The sequence below is a fragment of the Saccopteryx bilineata genome, chromosome 1 (genome assembly GCF_036850765.1).
Source record: "Saccopteryx bilineata isolate mSacBil1 chromosome 1, mSacBil1_pri_phased_curated, whole genome shotgun sequence".
Taxonomy (NCBI): Eukaryota; Metazoa; Chordata; class Mammalia; order Chiroptera; family Emballonuridae; genus Saccopteryx; species Saccopteryx bilineata.
In genome coordinates this window covers 321,116,721-321,139,312 of record NC_089490.1, presented here as the reverse complement: position 1 = coordinate 321,139,312, position 22,592 = coordinate 321,116,721, and the positions used below count along the sequence as shown (strand labels likewise).

Genomic DNA, 22,592 nt, shown 5'->3' with positions numbered 1-22,592 from the left:
TATAATATGTACTAAATACCGAGCAATTCCCTAAATGTTTTGGAATATTTATTGTCTAAATGTTTTAAAATATTAACTCAATTCTCTCCTCAATAATCATATTAAGTAGAATCTAATATTATCCTTATTTTATAAGTGAATAAAACAAGGGAGCTTAACCAAGGTCACACAGATAATATGTACAAAAGGCAGAGTTAGATGAGTTCTCAGACAGGTTGGTTTGGGAGTTTTGTTATTACACACTAAGAATATCTGCTTCCCTAAAGCGGAAGACATTAATAAAGACAAAGAGTACAAGCCAAGGGACTGAAAGATGGGATTATTATTTTGGGAGGAGTGAGTGCATTTCTGCTTTGTGTTTTATCCTGACAAAACGTTCCAAAAGGGGATTTGAATAACTGAATGGCAGGGCAAGTTGATCAACTACTGTGATGTGAAATTGTGGATAGTAGGGAGCTTTTTTTATTCTTCTTGGTGTCTTCACAGCTTAAAATTAAACATGGCATTCAGTAGTAGTTCAGTTTATAGTACTGAACGAACAGTTTTGGAGAGGCTAAACAAAACAAGTTTTGGAAACAGCAACCAACCTGATATACAATTTACTTGTAAAAATTTATGTTGAAATCACTGTACATATAATATGTTCTATTGGGAGGAAGTTTAACATCAATAATTTTGTAAGTACTCTTTGGGAATACAGAATTGTTAAAAAAATCAAGTGTTAAAGAGTTGAAAGGTGATCAATATATATGTAATGTTTATTACCTAAAGACAGCTGGATGACACATAGAAAAAAAATCTGACTAAGGAATAAATAAACCCAAACATAAAACATAAATCATGAAATATAGGGAAAACCAAAATATGCTAAGTAATTGGCAGCTATAAATAAAAAACAACAACAAATTAAGCATGGCTATAGTAATTACTACTTATTTTCAAATTTCTCATTCACAATATACTTCTCAAACATAACACTGGTCTTCAGGTCATGTCTGAACTTGAGAGATTTAACCATACTAGCAGCAGCTATTATGACAGGTTGGTCTCCTGGTTTTCTTATAAATAAGGTGTAACTTTGAACAAATCCCTTTACTTCCCAGGGGCTCGGTTTCTTGATGTCTAAATACATGAGGTGTATTAGATGATCTTTAAGGCTGCTTCTAGTTCTAAGTTTTATTACTGTATCTTGGAATTAGAAGGCATGCTCTAGATCATTATAATTTTAAAGAACTCTGTACTAAAAAGCATATAATGAATATTTTTATTGAGAGGAGGGAAGACAGAGAGAAAAATAATGTTTAAAAAAGTATGTAATTCTAGGTTGCAAATGAGAAAAGAAACATTTTTGTTTTCTCTTACAAGTGATATATAAGCCACTAAGTAAGGCTGAGGAGATGAATATTTAATTTTATGTTTTTTCTTAATCCAAAGGGTTGCTGCAGGCTCCTGGAAGCTGCTGCAATAGCATTTTGCAGGTACACATAAACCCTCTTTTAAAATCCTTTTTCTCAGTGCTAAATATTCTGTGATCATGAAGTCATGGTAGCAACACCAAACAAAAGAAATAATGTCATGTCAATTTACAGCCTTTAGAAATGCACTTCTTAATTAAATGGAAAAATATGCTAATGAAATATAAAGGCTGTCACTTTAAAAATAGAAAAGTCAAGACCTACAGAAGTTATGGTTTGTATTATCATTATTAACCCGACTGTATCACATACACTGTGTGTGTGTGTGTGTGTGTGTGTGTGTGTGTATGGGTATATACATAAAAGAATTAAGTTCTTTTATGCACTATATATATATACATATACAGTGTGTGTGTGTATATATACCTAACTTGTAATCCATTGTATCACATGTATCCAACTTAATTTAGTCATTTGGAGAATTTTAGAATACATTTCATGAATTTTGCACTTTATATTTGCATTCTTAATTTCATTGCAAAGTATTTCATGATGTATATGCCATCTATGGTTAATAAACTAAAAATAAATAAACAATGTAATATACTAGATTGTATGAAACATTCATACAAAGTGTTGTCAGAATTTGCATGTACACAAGGATATGTTTTCTCTGCGAATAAGTCTTTTTGTTATCTAATTCACATTTGTAGATTGCTTCAATTCCTTTCTTTAATCTTTCTGACTTTAACACTGTCTCTTCTGAGCAATAGTTCTTACTCCTTTACTGGTTACCCAGTCCATTCTCTATGTCATGCAGTCCATATTCCATTTTTATCTAAACTACCTATCTCCATCAAAACTAATCTGTTCTAAGTCTTTATTCCTTTTGATATATTAGGTGATAAATTCCTCAATTTGTTGAGGAAGAAATGGTACAAAAATTACCTTGTATGCATAAAAGAATTAAGTTATTCACACTCTACTCAGTATAACTGAATCAGAATATTTGGACTTGGCTTTTTGAATACACATTTTTAAAAAGTTATGTAATTTAAATGGGTTTCTTAAGCTAAGAAACATTTTGCTTGATGTTTCCAAGTTAAACTTTTATTTTTACTACTGTTGTCATTACCATTAAAGTAGTAAAGTATTAATGATCAATAATGATAGTATATTGCTCCTTTACAATTTCATTAGCATTTTAAATATATATTTAAGATTTTAATCCAGAGAAGGAATAATATGATAATTTCATTCAAAATGAATGGAAAATTACTTTAGAATTATTTTAGAGACTAGATTAATGTTCATGTGGCCAAGTGCTAATGAGCTTCCTCAATCAAAGCAAGCAATTTCATTTTAAATCCATTATATAAATCCATGCCAGCAAATACAAAAAGATATTTAGATTTTTTTATATACAAAAAGCAGATAGGGTAGGAAAGAGTTATTAGAAATTTCAGATTAATGTTTCAGTTCTGCCACTGTGGCTAAGTGATACTACTTAAAACAGTGAAAATCACTAAGATTCAGCTATTTATATATACAAAGATAGGATAAATATACTAATCTCTAGGCAATTGCAAAGAAGAATAAAGGTGACTGTGAAAATTGTAAACCTAATGCAAGTTATTTATAAAAATATAACTTGGTAGTGATGAATTTGCACATAAAGAATTATAAGCAAATATCCTTTTCAGTTTATTAATTATTTTAGCTGAATATTTTCCTCCTCATTCATAAAAAAATGTATTTCACCTTCTGATAAGCAAATTGTGCTTGACCTGACCAATGGTGGTGCAGTAAATAGAGTGTCAATCTGGGATACTGAAGTCCCAGGTTTGAAACCCTCAGGTTGCTGACTTGAGCGTAGGCTCACCAGCTTGAGTATGGGTCACTGACTTGAGCATGGGATCATTAACATGATCCCATGTTTGGTGGCTAGAAGGTCAAGGTCGCTGGCTTGAGCAACAGGTCACTAGGTCAGCTTGAGCCCCTTGCCAAGGCACATATGAGAAACAAACAATGAAAAACTAAAGTGACAGAACTACAAGTTAATGTTTCTCATTTCCCTCCCTTCCTCTTTTTTTTCATGCCATGCAAAAAAAAAAAAAAAAAAGAAAAAAGTAAGAAAATTTAGCTTGATATTTTGTATTCAGATAGCTATAGAAAAATGAAATCTGCACTAAACTTGAGTCATAACCTTCATTTGAGATATTAACACCTCTAAGCTTTTTTAGCCTGACTTGTGGTGGTGCAGTGGATCAAGTGTTGACCTGGAACACTGAGGTCCCTTGTTGGAAACCCTGGCCTTGCCTGGTCAAGGCACATATGGGAGTTAATGCTTCCTGCTCCTCCCCACTGCTCATGCTTTCTCTCTTTCTCTCTCTCTCTCTCTCTCTCCCCTCTTTAAAATGAATAAATTAAAAAAAATTAAAAAATAAATAAAAATTCTAAAGTAAAGAAATTGGACAACATTTAACAGAAATTTGGCCTAACTGTAGGCTAACTTGAGCCAATATCTAAAAAAGTGTATAACAGTGAAACCTTGATGTAATTATGAGCAATGGAGATTCCCACTGTAACTTAAATGAGTTTTAAGTATATTTCTTCCTCAAATAAAATAACTTTGGAAGGAGCTAGCCCAGGTCTCTTGTTTGGTAGTGATTAGGTTTTCTACAACCTCTAATATCCTCAAGTTGAGGTTCTTGCCTGCATGGTCCAAAATAGTATTTGGAACCAAACACCATAATTGTATCCCGATAGTAATGGAAAACGAGAGAAAGAACACATATTCCTTGCTTAAGGAAACTTCCATGAAAGTTTCACAATATTTCATATTAGACTGCATTGGTCAGATTTTATTGCTGCAAGGAAGGCTGTTAAATGTCAGATTCATGCTAGATATGTGACAGTTGCAAAGTCGGGTTCTATTCATTGGGGAACGTGTGAACTAGTACACAGTGGTCATTAGCATTCTCTGCCATTTTGTCAAAACAATAACAGGATAATTTTCTGAACAAAGGGAACATGATGTGCAAATTGCTTAAAGAAGGGTTGAGATCAGGTAGTAAAAACACATTGTGAAGGAAATTTTTGGTCATATTGAGAAAACTAGAAATCAGAGAGAGAGCATAGTCAAATTCCTATATTTTGAAAAGACTCTAGGTTGCTTTTGGAGACAATACTTTATGCAATCATTAGCATATGAATGTGCTTGTAGACTATTTGGCAATGCAGACAGGAGGTGTTGGTAGCTAAAAACAGGAGGCTGCAGTAGACTTTTTATGCTATTAAAGAAGTTAAGTTTATAAAACTATATTGAATATAAGAAAATAAGTGCAGAGGGTGATATCTTTTATTCTTCTTAATTATTAATATTTGTTCTATTACTACTGAGATACAGAATATCATAAGATGATACATTATTGAATTTAAAAAGCTTTGTATAATGTTCTTGATTTCTAAATGTGAGGTCCTTTATTTCTTACTAACCCTTCAGGTTGAGATGACCAGAAAGCCTGGATATAAATTCTACCTTTTGAACGTTCTTAATTCAGTGACCTTGATTACACACAGAAAAACCTCAAGTTCATCTTTCCTCATGTTAGCACCAACCCAGAAGTCCAGAACCAGGCTCTATAAATTGAAAAACCAGTTTGTAATGAAAGCATTGTGTAATTAATAGTTTAGTCTCTATATCAATGTAGGAATTTTTAAAATTTTTTCCATTAACTTGAGAAAGAAGAAAAAGAAAGGAGAGAGGGGCAGAGAGAGAGGAAAACATCAATCTATACAAATGTAGGTATTAGTTTTTTAAAATTTTTTCATTAATTTGAGAGAGAGGAAAAAGAGAGAGAGACAGAGAGAGAAGAAAACATCAACTTGTTGTTTCACTTTAGTTGTCCCATTTAGTTGTGTACTCATTGATTGCTTCTCCTAAGTGCCCTGAATTGGAGTCAGACCTATTATTTCTGGCATGCTGGATGGATTCTTTATTCACTGGGCCATCTAACCAAGGCCAAATGTAGGTATTATCATGCAAATAACTTATTCAAATATTCAATTCTGGTTATTATAATGATTTTAATGATATGGTATTTCTGTTAAAATATAATACATATTAACTAATTGTATTATTTATCCAGGCATGATAGCATTTCCCCCCCAATATATCAGTTGTGGGTATACCACTATATTATTTTTTTAAATTAAAATTTTGTCTTTATCTGTAGATATCTTTCTCCTAATATATTAAAATTTTAGTGTTTACTAATATTTTTTGAATGTTCATAGTCTTGTAGCAAACTGCCCTTAAAGGAGGCTCCAATATATGTATAATTAATACTGTTGAGTGGGTGGAAGGAGAATATAGCCCTGTGAAGGCACAAAGAGAAGAGGCAGGCACAGGATAATCACTATTTAAGCCACAACGGGAGCAGGAAAATTATGGACCAGTATATGGTCAGTGGCTGCCACTGCTGTTGCCATTCACTTGCAGGTTCTCATTAAATTTGGGCAGATGGTAAAGAAACAGTGGAGCCCAAAAAGGTGGGCTGTCCCTTTATTAATGTTTTGCACCAGCCTATGAGCATACAGGCAAGGAAAACATTTCTCTTTCATTCAGGGCTCCACAAAGCCACTGACGTATTCTCGGGTTCCACATCCAGGAGAATTTTCTCCTAGTTCCTCCTAGAATCAAAGGACCCCACACATCTAAGTAGGTCTCACAAAGCCCCTCAGCTCCCTGCATCTGCTGCACTCCTTTTCTCTCTGCCAACATGGCTTCTTCCCCCTTCTCCTTCTCTCTCTGCACAAAACTGGCTTCTTCTTCAGCACTCTGCATTCTGTCTATTCTCACTCTGCAAACATGTCTTCTTTCTGCCTCGTCTTCTTCTCCTTTTTTTCAAAACTTTCTGGCATGAAAACTTCTCCTCCAGCAAACATTAGCAGAACAGTGGCCCTTCCCAAGGAAGAAGGTAATTTGCAATTTCACAGACCACTTATACCTGGTGCTGCCCAGCCCCCAATGCAAACTATAAGTGAACAAACATAAAAAATCACATTTTAAAAACTTATTTGCCCAACAACTAGTTCTAGCAAGTTTTAGAAATCACTTTTGGAGGAGAAGGAGGCACAAGTTTGTTTAGAACAGAGTCCTACTTAGGAAAGTTTATTGGAGAATAGACAGGAAATGGTGTGGTATCAGACCCCAGGTGTATTGTCAGGATAATGCAAGAGTTCAGGCCCCAATTCAATTGAAATTTTAAATAAAAAATTCTTTTTTTATTTATTCATTTTAGAGAGGAGAGGGAGAGAGAGAGAGAGAGAGAGAGAGAGAAGGAAGGGAGGAGCTGGAAGCATCAACTCCCATATGTGCCTTGACCAGGCAAACCCTGGGTTTCAAACTGGCGACCTCAGCATTTCCAGGTCGATGCTTTACCCACTGCACCACCACAGGTCAGGCCTCTTTTATTTATTTTTTATGTGAGAGGAAGGGAGGCAGAGACAGACTCCCAATTAGGATCCATCTGGCAAGCCCACTAGGGAGCAATGTTCTGCCCAAATGGGGCCCTCACTCATTTGCACCTGGAGCCAAATTATAGCACCTGAGGCAGAGGCCATGGAGCCATCCTTAGCGCCTGAAGCCGACTCGCTCCAGTCGAGCTATGGTTGCAGGAGGTTGTAAAGCCAGTAGCTGCTGCCACCATCACAGTGCCTGGCCTATGCAGGTTTGCATTTGATTCAGACAGACGATAATGAAACCATAGAACCGAGAACTGGTTGACCATTTTCCTTTATTCTAGACTTGTATGGGCCACCAAAAATCATTCTTTCCCTTTTTTTCTTAGAATCAAAGGCCTCACCAGTCCCACTCAGTCCCCTCTACATGCCTCCATGTTGACTACCTCCTCCTCCACAACAACATGTCCTCTCTCTCTTGTAACAATGTGGTCTCCTCCTCTCCTAAGTGGCCTCCTAGCTCCTTTTTTAAAAACTGTTTCCCTGGACAACCTTTCTTCCAGCACCCATTAGCATAACCAAGCCCCTTCTCAAGCATGAAGGTAACCAGCCGATTCACGTGGGCAGTGCCATTTTTAAGAGGAGACCACATTGTTACAAGAGAGAGAGGTCACATGGTTGGATAGGAGGAGGCAGCCAAGATGGCCAGGTGCTGAAGGAGAAGCCAGTTTGTGCAGAGAGGGGAAGGGAGATAGGGAACCAGAGGGGATAAGACGGGAACCAGAGGGGATAAGACTGGTTCAGGCCTTTGATTCTAGGAAAACTCGGATGTGTCAGTAGCTTTATGAGCACTGAATGAGTGGGTTTTGGAACCCAGTGTGTTTGTGTTTACTCATTTGCCAAATGTGAGCTAGGAATAAAGGTAATGGCCCACCAGTTATTGGCCCAGTTGCTTCATTACCATCTGCCCAAATTAAATGCGGACCTGCAAATGCCAGGCGGCTGTGATGGTGGCCGCCGCTACTGACTTTACAGAGCGGAAGAGAAGAGAGAGAAAGAGAGAGAGAGATGTGAGAGTGGGAGAGGTAGAGAAGTGGATGGGTACTTCTCCTGTGTGTCCTGGTCAGGAAATGAACCTGGGACATCCACAAACTGAGCCAATGTTCTACTACTGAACCAACTGGCCAGGTCCTCCATTTCTCCTTTTTATCAGATAATTTGGCAACCCCCAAACCTTTTCACATAGATGGATTTGGTAATGTACTGTTGGATAAAATGCAAGTAAGTATTCCAGAGGGGTCAGATGCACTACTAGCATAGATTATATAAGGCTCTTCTCAACAATCCCAAATCTTTTAGGGTAAGAACTAGAGCTCCTTAAATTCTCCAATGGCTTCTAAGCTTTCTCACAGGGAAAGCTCTCATAATATTGATAGTTTACAGAGCATGACATGATCTTGGTTTTGCATCCACTCTGACCATATCTTCTACTTCTATTATGTATCTCTTAGTGATCAATAATGAACTTTCCGCTATTATTCAAACCTGGAACAAACGAAGGATCAAGTCCAAGTACAATCTCCTAACATTTGAAGCTTCCAGTCCTACTGTCTGGAACATCTTATCATGAAAACTGTATGGTGGCTCACCCCTTCACTTATTTCAAAGCTCTGTCTAGTACCATCATGTCAGTGAAAGCTCAAGACCTAATTTAAGTCAGCATCTTCACCAACCAAGACTATCCCTTTCCTGCTCAGTTTGCCATAACATTTAACCATCATCTGACTCCTTTAACATGCTACTTGTTTATTTTCTATCTCTTCCCACTGTATGAGGGCTATGTAGTGTCAGGAAATAGAATAGTGCCTGGCACATGGTAAGCAATAAATATTTGTCGAATAAATGAATAAAAGATGGAATCAACAAATTAATTTTAAAAAGAAGTATTATGATCACATCTAAAGTTGATAAACAGGAAAAGCCAAAAAGCAGGTACTGTTTCTTTTCATGGAAATCAACTTTATATGCTTCTCTTCAAGGATAGACTATTTTTTCTCATACAAGCACTCAATGTTAAGTATGCTTATGGTGTGCTGAAAGATTTGGAACAGAGTGTCTGGTATCAGTCTGGTGATCAGAATGAAGCGGTGGGCTGGTAGGTGGGGGGCAGCGTGTCCAGAGCATGTAGCCTAACCAGAGAAAAGGAGGAAGTACATACAGTATGTGACAAGTGACCCCACTGGCCAGGTTATTAGGCTAGAGCCAGGTAGTCTAAGGCCTATTCTTCATTAGAAGACCAAAATAAATGACAAAATGCTAAACGAGTAAAGAAGCCGAATTCAGTGAAGTAAAACAATACATATAACGTTCGCAGAATTAAAGGATAAAGACATAACAATTTAATATTCTACTAATTGTTCAGTGACAATTAATGTAGATCAGCAGCAAAAGCAGCATCAGCCGGTAGTAGTTAACCCTTTGGAGAACTTTATAGAAGCAAAACAAGCTCTTACATTGGAATGATTATGAGGTGGAAAAATCAGAGAAAATCTTTAAGCCCCTGTGTTGTTTTAAAAAACTATTATGTAACCATATATAAAGTGAATGGGAGAGAAGAAAAGTAGCAGATGAGAGTGACAAACTGCAACTAAGATACTGAATAGGCTCCTCTAGCAACTCTAAAAAGCTAGCAACTTGAGAGGAGAAATGAGTGACATTAACTTAAATTGCACTTATATCTATAATTCAATAGAAGGATACATTTTCTGAAAAATTGTATGCACACTGATTTTAGAGTAAAATTTGATCCCAATCAATAATGTTTTTGTAACTATCAGATATTATTAAATAAATTAAAAATAATTGCTGTATGACATTGAGCAAATTTTATCTTTTCATGCCTGATTTTGATTTTATTCATCTGTACAAAGAACGGTTAATAGCCAATCTTTTAGTTGTAATATAACATGTTTTTAAATATGAATACAAATTTAAAAAAATCTGAAATATGTGCTTTAAGTAGAAAAATAATCCACCCAGCAAATATGCATTTACTGCCAAAAATATGTCAGATGTTGAAGGTCTAACATAAAGTAAGATATAAAATTAGTTATATGGATATAGTTGACCTTTGAACAACACAGGTTTGCACTACATGAGTCCACTTATATGCAGAATTTTTAAATAAATACTGTGAATGTATTTTCTCTATGATTTTCTGAATAACATTTCTTTTAATTACTTTTATATAAGAGCAATGTATATCTAAAATACAAAATATGTGTTAATCGACTGTTTATGTTATTGGTAATGCTTCCATTCAAAATTACTCTGAGTTTTGGGGGAAGTAGTAATTATATATATATATATATATATATATATATATATATATGTATATATATCTATGAAAAATATACACATATTATGCATACTAATTTATTTACCTTTTTATAAAATGTATGCAGATGCATATCTATTTTTATATAACATTAATTATATCAATTCTACTTCAAATACAATTAAAATATAACCCATAAAATATAACTTTTGGTCTAACTTATATAGAAATTTTTTTAAATTAATATAATTTTACAATTATATTTTTTCACTTCTGAAGCTTATGATCAAATATAATCTATATAGCAGAATATTATGCTCAAAGGACATTATAAAATATATTTCTTTTTTTTTTTTTACAGAGACAGAGAGTCAGAGAGAGGGATAGATAGGGACAGACAGACAGGAACAGAGAGAGATGAGAAGTATCAATCATCAGTTTTTCGTTGGGACACCTTAGTTGTTCATTGATTGCTTTCTCACATGTGCCTTGACCGTGGGGCTACAGCAGACCGAGTAACCCCTTGCTCGAGCCAGTGACCTTGAGTCCAAGCTGCTGAGCTTTGCTCAAACCAGATGAGCCTGCACTCAAGCTTGTGACCTCGGGGTCTTGAACCTGGGTCCTCCACATCCCAGTTCGACGCTCTATTCACTGCACCACTGCCTACTCAGGCTATTTTTGTTTCTTGATATCATTTAGACGTAGGATTAGTGGTTGTTGTAGTTTGTGTGTATGTATTCATATGTATGTCTGTTCTTTTAGTGTAAGGGTGGGAGTCAGTTTAGATAGCGTAGCACCCAAACCCTTAAAAAATTGAAAAATTAACCACTATCTCTATTTAGTTATGGTTATATTATGTTTGGTTACTGTATTCAAAAGGTTATAATCTTTCCATAATAGGTCCTTGAACCTTATCTTTCACTAAAGATACCCTTATGTTTAAGTAGTAAACATTTTTGATTAGTGAATAGATACATACCATTTGAAATGTTGGCACATCATTTTTTTACATTAATATTTAACACTTTGATACTATCATTTTGAAAATGAGTTCATTATATGGCAAAGGATATTTAGTGTCAAATTGAAGCAAAGGCTTCTTTTATTAATGTGTCACAAAGCTACTTGAAAATAAAGAGGACAGAAGCACTATTGAATTCTTTACCTCATAGTCATGCTCTACAGGAACCCTGTGTTCATTAAAATAATAGTTTCCAGTGGAGATTCCTTTGGGGATTAGCTGGCAAAGTGGCTTCACTCACAGGCATTTTTTTTTTTATAACAATTCACTAATAAATTATGGATAAAAATACAGCAGCTCAAATCGAGGAACATCTTAACAGGAATACAGCACTGCTGTGACATGTTGAGTCCTACATGTAGGGCATTGTCTCTCAGTTTTTGCAGGGTTCCTAGATCCCCTTCATGACCTAAATGGTATCTAAGATATTTAGCCCTGGAACAGGGGGAATTAGAAATCAAAGACATATATTTGCTCTCTCATAGGATTCAATCTTTAAAAAATAGGTTGGCTCCCTTTTTTAGTCACCAACCCAAGTATTTGCCAATAATGGTGCCACAGTTTGCCTCAGTAATAGTAACCTAGTTACAACCGAGTGGTATCATGTTCTTAAAGTTATTGCTATATTTGAGTTTTACTGTACAGTTGAAAATTAATATTAGCATTTAAAATATACTATGTATGTTGTCAGAAAAACATATACAAGATGGTAGCATGAAGTATTACATTCAACTAATTTATAGTAGTTTACCATTAAACAATGGGATTAAATTATCTCTCTATATGATATATATATATCACATATATATCATATATGTCCTTCATATTTCCTAACACATGGAAAACACTCAAATGTTTTGTTGAATTAGTGAATCTTAGAGTCCTAATTAGCCAAACTTCTTATGCAGTTGAGGTTAGTATATTGTTTGGTTACTATATTCAAAACTTTATAAACTCTTTATAATGTTTACCTGGGGCAGTGATGAAATCCTCTCTGATATTTTCTATTAAAGAGAAATTTGAAAATAATGCATGAAGTTTAATTAAGAAGTGAAAAGGACTTAAAATAGTCCTATGAAAACTATTTCAGAAACTATATAGAAGATACTTCTCTAAGTGAGAGTCCACTGAAGTAATTTTCACTAAGATTATAGTAACTGTCCATATTGCTTAGTACCATTAATTTTTTTTTATCTTACTCAAAACTCCTGGTGTGTGTGTGTGTGTGTGTGTGTGTGTGTGTGTGTGTGTGTATGTATTTTTCTGAAGCTGGAAATGGGGAGAGACAGACTCCCGCATGCGCCCGACCGGGATCCACCTGGCACGCCAACCAGGGGCGACGCTCTGCCCACTAGGGGACGATGCTCTGCCCCTCCTGGGCGTCGCTCTGCCGCGACCAGAGCCACTCTAGTGCCTGGGGCAGAGGCCAAGGAGCCATCCCCAGCGCCCGGGCCATCTTTGTTCCAATGGAGCCTTGGCTGCGGGAGGGGAAGAGAGAGACAGAGAGGAAGGAGGGGGGGGTGGAGAAGCAAATGGGCGCTTCTCCTATGTGCCCTGGCCGGGAATCGAACCCAGGTCCCCCGCACGCCAGGCCGACGCTCTACCGCTGAGCCAACCAGCCAGGGCAAAACTCCTGATATATTTGTTTGTCACTGTTAGTCATCTTTTTCTGTCTCTTTAAAATTATCTTCTCAGTTTTTATGGTATCAGTTTTCTTGATCTTCTTCGTATGTCTGTTTGTTTCTATCTTCTTTGCTAAATGTTCTTCTCTTACTTGATCTAAAGTGTTGTCGTTCTTCAGAGTTGTTCTCCTCAGCTCCCTTCATTTGCTCTGATACACCATTTGGCCTGTGTAATTTCATCTACTCTTTTGTCTCAGCTACCACCATTATGTGATTAGCTCTGAAAATGGCTATTCTAATTCAATAACAGAAATTCTAAACCCATGTAGCTAATTTTTTACTGAATATTTTTTGGTTATATATAAAATTCCCTGTCTACAATTAAACCCAATATATTTATCATAAAATTAATTTTTTAATAGTTTAATCATCAGCCTGTTGTTATATGTCTAAAGGATGAGAAAGACTTACTAATTTTACTACTTTAATATCTCTTGAGACTGTCCACTCATCTTTATACTCATTCTCATTGCCTCCATTCAGGTCCTTATTGTAGCTTTCTTGTACCTTATTAAAGTACCTCCTAATTGTTTCCCTAATAGCTATTTTTTAAACTTCTAGTTTCCTTCGGCCTTTTATTACATTAGTGAAATTTCTAAAAACAAACAAATAAAGAAACAACAGAAATCTCTATAATTTGTCACTCCCTGACTAGAATTTAAGGTAAATTTTTAATTATTATTTTTAGACCCAGGATGTATCCTTATTTGGTTTGTGTGTTCTGGTATCTTCTTCACATACACTTTGCACGTTAAATATATTATGGCTATCCTTAACTACTGGCAGTGTTTAAATGTGCGTATTTTCTTAGAACTTCATAAATTTGTAACTACTACTTCTGCTTGGAAAAACTTCTGCTCCTACTGTTTAACTTGGCAAAATTCTAATACTTCTTGGCAGTGAACTTAGATGTAATGTCCATTAGAAAGCTTTTATAGTCTGCTGACCTTATTCATCAGGGCAGCCATTCTTCATGTCATAAGGAATCTGATCTCTCACATTATACCACTATATATAATAATTTTTGAAATTCATTCATCTTCTAGATTATATGGCAATTAAAATATTTAATGAATGTTATGTATTATTAATGAGTTATTTATGCTATAAAATTCTATATTCTACAGAAGTACAAAAAAAATCATTTTTAAAAATAGAACACTGTTGCCTGGGCTGGTTGGCTCAGTTGTAGAGCATTGAACTGATATTTGGAAGTTCTGGGTTCGATTCTTGGTCAGGGCTCACATGAAAAGTGCCCATCAGCTTTTCTACCCTTTCCCCTCTCTTTTCTCTTTATCTCTCTTTTCCCCTCCTGAATCCAAGGCTCCACTGGAGCAAAGTTGGCCCCAGCTCTGGGGATGGTTCCATGACCTCTGCCTCAGGCTCTAGAATGGATCTGGTTGCAATGGAACAATGTCACAGATGGCCAGAGCATTGCCCCCTAGTGGGCATGCCAGGTGGGTCCTGGTAGGGCACATACAGGAGTCTTTCTGCCTCCCCACTTCTCACTTCCAAAAAATACAATAAATAAACAAATAAATAAATAAATAAATAAATAAATAAATAAATAAAATAGTACACTGTTGAAGTTTTGCTTTACTTGGAAACAATAACATTGGATATTTTGTTTGTGTCAAATTATGTTGATTAAAGTAGTTATAATGAGAAAACTATTTGTCTCTAGTAGAGGTTTAAAAGAAACACCTGAAAATAGAAGGTGCTAGAAGAAATAACATTTAACACTCTAAATAAAAGTTAAAGTTTTAGGAAACAGATAAAAAACTAGTCATAGATTTTCAAATTGTATTTGACAGTGTGTAGTATTTTTAATGAGTCCTGTTTAGTTTGCCTAAATCCCAAATAATAAAAATAAAGTTATGAAGATAAATTAGGGAGAAATTAGATAATTGGTATGTATCTAAGGACATACACAAGAAAAAGAGGAAAAAATATAAGCAGAGAAACTAAGTTGCTCCAATCTTTTGAGAGAACACAAGAATAGAAATTGAGAAAGAATAATAATCAAGAAAGAAAATATCAATAAAACCATCAAAGAGAGTCTGTCTTTTTCAGATGGTATGGTTAGTCTGATTAGAATGATTTATTAACCTGTCTTGTGATTCATTAAAAAACTTTGAGCACCTATGGTGAAAATGGTTGATACAAAACAACAACAGAAAAAACACAACACCACCTAAAATAATACATGAAAATGGTGAGTTAAAAAGTAATCCTGATAGGGTGTATGGGTGACAGTTAAAAAAATGATGACTAAAATAGACTAGTTTCTTTTTACAATAACACAACTTGTCCTCTTGAACTCAGAGGCAATGGACAATTATTTCTCAGAAGATGATAGCCTTCAGGCACAAAGCAATATGCACTGAAATCCTGAAAAGACTCCTCTTCTGTGACCTTAATTAAGATCATTGTGAAACAGGTTGAACTGTTTTCTCACCCACTGTCTATTAGAATACATTTTTAAAGATATAAATGAATTGAATCTGAACTAAAAATTTCAGCAATAAATAATCAGAGCTAATGATTCAAAATCTTTTCCTAGTTGGAGCTAAAAGTATGTATTTTTCTCTTTGGTGAAGAAGTAGGGGCAATAAAATATATATGTTAAAATGATTTAAACATAATCCATTGAAACATAGGTTTATCAATACATAGAGGACAGGTTTTTCTGCAAATCCAAATCAATATTACATCTTATTTAAGGACAGAAATAGGACATTTACAAATTGTCCTTAGTCATAATTATACAAAAATAAAATATAACTTACAACTGAAATTCTTAGCAACATTTCCTATGAAGTAAATGTTATTATCTTTGGTTTTATTTCCTCGTAAACCACATATAGAGAAAGTTATTTTATCACTTATAGTTCCTAAAAAAACACAATTAAGTAAAACCTTTAAATCTGTTTTTGCATCAAAGCACTCACAGCATTAAAATTTTTACCAAATATTTGAAGTTTTTAGTAGCTCTGTTTTTATTAGGCTGAAATATCTTTACTGAAAATTTATAGCTGCACTTTAAAAATATTTATGTTAATCAGTTTTCAAAGTTTCATTTAAAAACATTTTTAATTAAAATATTTTTTATGAAATTAAATTTAATGGGGTGACATTGATCAATAAGAGTACATAGGTTTCAGGTGAACATCTCTATAGTATTTGAACTGTTGATTGTTTTGTGTGCCCATCACCCAAAGACAAATCATTTTCTGTCACTGTATATTTATATAATATTTGTCCTTTACTCCCTCCACACCACCTCCTGCCTTAGATCACACTTCACTTTTATCTATGTCCACGAACTTTATTTTTTATATATTTTATTTTCTGTAACTAGTTTTCTCCATACAGTGCATTTTATTCAAATTCATTATTTGCTATTCTCATAGTCCTTGTAAGAGGATGTTGAGTGTAATGTTTCCTGCTATCCTAAAATTGTCTTCATAAACACAGTATTGAAGGCAGTGTTTTTCATTACTCACAATCTCTAATGAGATACGCGAACAATGTGGACAGGTACTTTCGTCAGAAAAATATGTTTATACCATTTATATATTTTATACTTTTTATAATTATTCTCAGTTTATAACATAGGATTGGACGGAAGAGCAAGAAATAAATAATAGAGGTACTTGTAAAATCAGAATTTGGCTGAAATAAGATAAACTGGGATCTTAATCTCTGCTGGAGTATCTGATATCCAGTGTACTTGTTGATTTTTCTGGAGGCTGAGGATGTAAATAGAAGAGATTGCAGCATAGAGGAGTGAGGAGGGTTGAGCAGTCAATTTTCAAAGATTTTCTGTATAGGTCCGATGGACAATGACTACCCATCTTATTGCTCCCTGACCAAACAACTTTGAGTGAATTCTCAGAAAAAGAAACTAAGAGGTGTTTGCCTGCAGCTGATAGAGATAAGGGGTTACTTCACCCAGGCTTTTCCCCTAATTGTTGTTTCCAATGGGAGACTTAGTATTTTGATGTCCTTTATATGGAAGTATTGGCAGTCAGTATAAAGTGAAATGACAGACAATTCAAAGGGAAGGTTATAATCGAAGACAGTGAAGTACAAAATGTTAGTTCCAACCAGCACCAAATACCATAGGAGACCACTACAGAAGGGGAGGGAACTGTATCCTAGATACCGCAACACTGCACATCCGCTTCAGGCATTGGAGTAGTGGAAGCAATCACATAGCTAACCCTGTCCCTCAGTTTTTTCAGTTTCCTGGAATCCCAAACTTGTTTGTCAGAGTTGGGAGTGAGCAGAGAGGAGGAGTTAAAGGGTTAAATCAGTTATGAGATATGAGTGTTAAACTGGGCTATGGTTGATTTCTAATAACTAAAAGTGATCCAAAATTGATGGGAATACAGACATATGTAAGATTTTGTTACTTCTAATACAGATTTAAGATCATAATGTTTTTGAAAAAATTCTTTAATTTTGTGTATTCTTATATGAATATCTTCAGTTTTCCTTTTTTATTTTCTTGATCTTATATTCTACTAATAATAGCTTAAAATTAACAGCACCAATATTATTACAAACACTAAATCTACTAAGCGGCTGTTAAACTTTTTTTTGCAATTTTTTTTATTCTTAAAATATGGTGCTTTAAAGTCACTTAAGACAATTATTTTGTGTGTGATAGTTTTGTCACTTTGGTGATCCTAAATTGTTGATTTGTTTATAGTTTTAAGGTATTTTGTTACTCTTTAACTTAATTTTATTCAATATTTCTAATTATGGAAACAGTTTTGAATGTATGACACGCAAGAATCAAAAGCCACATAGTGATATACATTTGAGGGAAAACTCATTTCACCCCTGAACCTTTCTTCCTTCATAGATAGTCATTTCCATTAACTTTTGACTATCTTTTTTGTTTTATTATTGAAAATATAACCAAATATGAATGACTATACATTCCTTTCTTTTACAAATTTTGGCATATATGTACTTCATGTTTTATTTAAAATATATTTACTTAAAATTATTTTAATTAGTATATAGAGATATTTCTCATACTTTTTATAGGATAGTAGTAACTTATTATACAGATATATCACAATTTATATAGCCAGTTTTGTGGTGATGAACAGATGAGTTGATTTATCTTCAGTATTGAAAATAATGCTAAACTGCCTAATCATGTACATATGTCATTTTGCATTTTGACCTTATAGCTGCTTTTAATGGATTCCAAAAAATGAGATAGCTGATTTAAAGGTGATTGCATATTTAATTTTGTTAGGGTCAGCCAAGTTTCCTCCATTTTTCAATCTCACCATTTATGTAAGTGTGCCTCTTTCATCACATTCTTGCCAACAGTGTATGTTGTCAGACCTCTTATGTTTTGTCATTCTGATAGATGAGAAATAGCATTTCAGGTTGCCGTTACTCTGAGGAGAGACGTGTAGGTTGAGGGGTGCAAAAATGCAGAGTAATAAAACCTTTAACTTGGAGAAGCAAAACCATGCTCTAAGGAAGCAGCATCAACATCATCACCAGCAGCACCACCAGCAACAGCAGCAGCAACCGCATCCAACATCAGCACCTGCAAATGGGCAGCAGGCCAGCAGCCAAAATGAAGGCTTGACAATTGACCTGAAGAATTTTAGGAAACCAGGAGAGAAGACCTTCACCCAATGTAGCCGGCTCTTTGTGGGCAATCTTCCTCCTGACATCACTGAGGAGGAAATGAGGAAACTGTTTGAGAAATATGGGAAGGCAGGCGAAGCCTTCATTCATAAGGATAAGGGCTTTGGCTTTATCCGCTTGGAAACCCGAACTCTAGCGGAGATTGCTAAAGTGGAGCTGGACAACATGCCACTCCGTGGAAAGCAGCTGTGTGTGCGTTTTGCCTGTCACAGTGCTTCCCTTACGGTCCGAAATCTTCCTCAGTATGTGTCCAACGAACTGCTAGAAGAAGCCTTTTCTGTGTTCGGCCAGGTGGAGAGGGCCGTGGTCATTGTGGACGACCGAGGAAGGCCCTCAGGAAAAGGCATCGTTGAACTCTCAGGGAAGCCAGCTGCTCGCAAAGCTCTGAACAGATGCAGTGAAGACTCCTTTCTGCTAACCACTTTTCCTTGGCCTGTGACTGTGGAGCCCATGGACCAGTTAGATGATGAAGAGGGGCTTTCAGAGAAGTGGTTATAAAGAACCAGCAATTCCACAAAGAGCGGGAGCAGCCACCTAGATTTGCGCAGCCCGGCTCCTTTGAGTATGAGTACGCCATGCGCTGGAAGGCACTCGTCGAGATGGAGAAACAGCAGCAGGACCAAGTTGACCCCAACATCAAGGAAGCTCGTGAGAAGCTGGAGATGGAGATGGAGGCTGCTTACCAGATCACCAGGTCATGCTGATGCGGCAGGATCTGATGAAGCGTCATGAAGAACTTCGGACGATGGAAGAGCTGCACAACCAAAAAGTGCAAAAACAGAAGCAGCTGGAGCTCAGGCAGGAGGAGGGGCGCAGGCGCTGTGAGGAGGAAATGTGGCGACAGCAGGAAGAAATGATGAGGCGACCGCAGAAAGGATTCAAGGGGACCTTCCTTGATGCGAGAGAGCAAGAGATACGGATGGACCAGATGGCTATGGGAGGTGCTATGGACATAAACAACAGAGGCGCCATGCCTCCTGCTCCTGTGCCTGCTGGTACCCCAGCTCCTCCAGGATCTGCCACTGTGATGCCAGATGGAACCTTGGGATTGACCCCACCAACCTCTGAACGCTTTGGCCAAGCTGCTACAATGGAAGGAATAGGAGCAATTGGCGGAACCCCTCCTGCATTCAACCGTGCAGCTCCTGGAGCCGATTTTGCTTTAAACAAACGTCGCCGATACTAAAAAAATTGCAGTGTCTAGTTTCCCAAAACCCTTAAGAGAAGGACCCTTTTTGGACTGGCCAGAATTCTACCCTGGAAAAGTGTTAAGGATTTCTCCCAATAGTTAGGTCTTCCCTGCCTGTACTACTTTAGGGAGTATGTGGAGGCAGAGGGCAAAGGAGGGGTGATACTACCAAATCAGTTCTGTGTGGTATATCATTTAATCATATCTGCGTGGTACAAAAAAAAATGTCAATTCAATACATAAATATTTTTCTAAGCATTAGGTTAAGCAAATTTTGTTTATAGACAATTTGTAATTAATTAAAACATGATTTTTAATGTTTTTTAAACACCATTAAATGAAAATACAATATAGCCAGTATTTAGATTGTTTAACGATGAGTAAATAGCTAAATATTTGAGTTATATTTGGTTTAAATTTTTGTATTTTCTTTTTAATTCAAGTTAAAGAAAAAGTCAGTTTTTTTGTGACTAAGAGAATTAGAGAGAGGGACAAATAGGGACAGACAGACAGGAAGGGAGAGAGATGAGAACCATCAATTCTTCGTTGCAGCACCTTAGTTGTTCATTGATTGCTTTCTCATATGTGCCTTAACCCTGGAGGGGGGGCTACAGCAGACCAAGTGACCCCTTGCTTGAGTAAGTGACCTTGGACTAAAGCTGGTGAGCCTTGTTCAAACCAGATGAGCCCACACTCAAGCTGGCGACCTTGGGATCTTTAACCTGGGTCCTCCGCGTCCGAGTCTGATGCTCTATCCACTGCATCACCACCTGGTCAGGCAAGAAAAAGTCAGTTTTAAAATTAAGAAAAAAATATATAAATAGTATAGCTAGATATGCTACCCTACTTAAGTGTTTAATAAAATATATTTAAATTATGTTAGCTACTAGAGTTATAACTTTGTAATTACCTTACTTTACTATATGAAAATTTCCAAAAAGATAAAATATTTGTCATTCAGATTTAAAGTATTAATATATACATTATGCATGTCTTATACCATACAAGTTACAAATAAAACCAAATTTATGAATCTTAGTTAAAACATACTTATTTAAATCTACCATATGGAAATATTACACCTAAAAAGAATGTTCAGTAGTTCTATAAATACTAAGAACAGAATGGCAGATTTTTACTTTTGTATTTGTTTTCTGGGGATATTAGTTAAAAGTAATATTAAATTTGCATCTGCACTAAACAAATGCAATATAGCAGCACCAAAATGCTAACTCCAACATAAATATCCATATCCATATGTTCCTGGCAATTATTTCTTTTGGCACTATTTATCGTACATAATTATAAACTATGAGTTAGCACTTGAGAAAAACATTCATATGCTGGTCATGAAGACTCAAAGACCAGTTCAATTTGAAGTAGACTTACTACTTTTTCTTTGTCTCATGTACTTTATTAGGATATAGAAGTACTACTCTCTTACCTGCCTTTTTGCTTTCCCAGTTTCAGTTATCCAAGGTCAACTGTGGTCCGAATATATTACACGGAAAATTCCAGAAAATAAAATTAGTTTTAAACTGTGTGTTATTTTGAGTAATATGTTCAAGTCTTGTGCTGCTGGCTCTGTCTCTTGGGAGGCATGGATCTTCATGTATACTCCCTGCCCTGTTTGCCTTATAGTAGCCTCTAATTTGGTTATCAGATTGATAGTTGTGGTATCACATTATTTGTAACAAGTAACCCCTATTTTATTTACTGGTGGCCCCAAAGTGCAAGAAGAGTGATGCTGGCAATTCAAGTAAACCTGATAGTAGCCTAACAATAGGTCACAGTACAAACATCATACCATCACGTAGTGGTGTCATCTCATAACGTCACAAGAAGAATAGAGGGTGAGCACAGTATAAGATATTCTGAGAGAGAGAGAGAGAGAGACCACATTTATGTAACATATATTACAGTATAGTGTTATAATTATTTTATTTTATTATTGTTGACCTCCTACTGTGCCTAGTTTATGCATTAAACTTTATTTTAGGTATGTATATATAGGAAAATACTATTCCCAGTTTCAGTCATCCACTGGGGGTTGGAACATATCTCTCATAGATAAGTGGGAGATTGTGGCTACTTTATAAGCATAGTTAATTATAAAATTATTCTTTTAAAAATAATAGGTTTCCTGTAGATAGAGACTTGTAATCTATTTTTAATATATTAAAGACTAATGTGCAAAGCCCTTTTACACTGTAAACACAAACATTAGAATAAAATGTGATCTTTAGTATATAGCAAAATTGAAAATGAAAGAAAAATCACTAAAAACCAAAAGTGAAATTGAACACACAGAAAAGAGAAAGCAGAATGTGAAACTGAATGGCTTAAATAAGCAAAGAATTGCTCATTGCATATTCTCTAGAACACAATATTTAAAATTTTGCAGGGACGGTAATCAAGGACACAGGTGTTGTGTGCACAAGGGAGCTACAACTGTTTTTTTTTAATAAATCAAATAATTAAGAAGTGTTGATCCATCTATAAATATCAGACTAGAAAAGTTCTGCTTCTTAGCTTTAGAATGTCACAGGAAACATGCCCTTCACTTGAGCTGTAAATGACCAAAAAGCTGTAATTGAAAAGTGGAAAGCCAGGCTTCTACTGTATACAGCTGTTAGGACTTTCCACACTGCACTAATGGTGCTGAAATTCTGAGATAAATGATATATGATGCTTATATGGTGGAACTTATGAGTCCATGCATAGACAATGCAAGTGGAAATTCAAAGGTAAAGAAATCTATTTCACGGGCATTATATTAGAATGTATAGCATCAAAC

At 35.5% G+C, this 22,592-nt stretch overlaps 1 protein-coding gene and 1 pseudogene across 2 annotated transcripts in view; both read left to right on the top strand.

Moving 5' to 3' along the window:
* Positions 1-22,592, top strand: part of CNTN5 (contactin 5) — a 1,332,234-nt gene that overhangs the window by 138,168 nt on the left and 1,171,474 nt on the right. The gene's annotated exons all lie outside the window — the stretch shown is intronic.
* Positions 18,382-19,998, top strand: LOC136320501 (non-POU domain-containing octamer-binding protein pseudogene; annotated as a pseudogene).